Consider the following 1432-nt stretch of genomic DNA (forward strand, 5'->3'; position numbering starts at 1 on the left):
TGGGCCTTGTTCAGGCCGCTGCATTCCATCCTGGGCAACAAAGTCAGACCCTGTGTTAGTTAGTTACAATTTTATAAAATAATTTATAATAATTTTTCTAAAATTTAGCTCCCTATATTTAAATAAGATTTTCTTAAGATATTAATTTGCTCTTAATTAAATTATAAGAGGTTCTCATTTTTAATTTTATAACCTTTTTTTTTTAAAAGTCCCTCAAGTTTATATCTCAGAAGTTCCACTTCTGCTGTGCTTTGGTGCTATCAGCTTTTTCACCCTTTGAGAAAGCCTGAGATAAGAACTCTTTCAACTTTTTTGTCAGCACCTATAACCTTGGCCTCCATTTCTAACTTTACTGTGATAGCCTGATACTGAAATGTTTATCTTAAAGGTCTGAAAAAGCAATGTTTTCTTCCAGTGCAACCTGACTGTATACTCTTGGCTTTTCTTGATAAGTCTAAATTGTTCCGTGTAACAAGAAAACTTCCTATGCTGTTACTAAGAGTCATGTCTAAATAGTTTCTAGTTTCTCGTTTCCTTCATAATATAGTTTATATTCATAATCCTGGACACATGCTTCCTGCATCTGATTAATTCAAGAACCTTTTTCATCAGGTTTGACTTTCAGGTTATCTAAATGGGCTTCCCATAAGGAAAAGTAATCACACAGCAGGAGGTTTTTCTTTGCCTTTTTAATAACTAGCCTAAGAAACAGAGATTTTTACATTTTGCCAAGATAATTTCTATGTCGTTGTTAGAATTTTAATTACTTAAAACACTAAGATTTAAAAGGATTGAATTTTTTACATACATATAACCTTCGGTATTTTCTTTAAGGTCTTTTACTTCTCAATCTTAGTTAAATAAATAACTATTACTTTACAGTGACCTCTGTCTGATTCTGTTTTGAGCCTTTTAACGTCTTTGATAAACATCTTCAACATCAAATACTAAATTAAGTCTCTGACTTATTGCTGGGGCTTATTAAAGCTATAAAAATTAATCACTGCAAAGTTGTAAAATCTTTTTACAGCTTCCAGTCAGACCATGAACTGCAGTATCACCACTTCTAGCCTGACAATTACACTAAAAGAAAAATCAGCTAATGGACTCCCTCCAGCCCCTTTGAAAACGTTCTTTATTTCAGGTGCTATTAACTAATCCTTGATAATAGCACCTTATTAAGTGACAGGGCTTTGACTCCTGGGTACATGTATCTCATCTAAAAAAGGCGTCAAATCTTGCTAAATCTTAAACATTGATACCTGTATGTGACATCAAACTCAAGTTAACCAAAGCCTCATCTTCAGACCCAGAAAAAGGTTCTAGTCAAAATGAATTGCTTTCGTGAGACATGAGGCCAGAATTTAAAACTATTCAATTTCTAGGCTCAGGGACTACTGTGAAAGAAGTGGGCACACAAAATTCCAAGGGC

The sequence above is a fragment of the Pan paniscus genome, chromosome 1 (genome assembly GCF_029289425.2).
Source record: "Pan paniscus chromosome 1, NHGRI_mPanPan1-v2.0_pri, whole genome shotgun sequence".
Classification (NCBI taxonomy): Eukaryota; Metazoa; Chordata; class Mammalia; order Primates; family Hominidae; genus Pan; species Pan paniscus.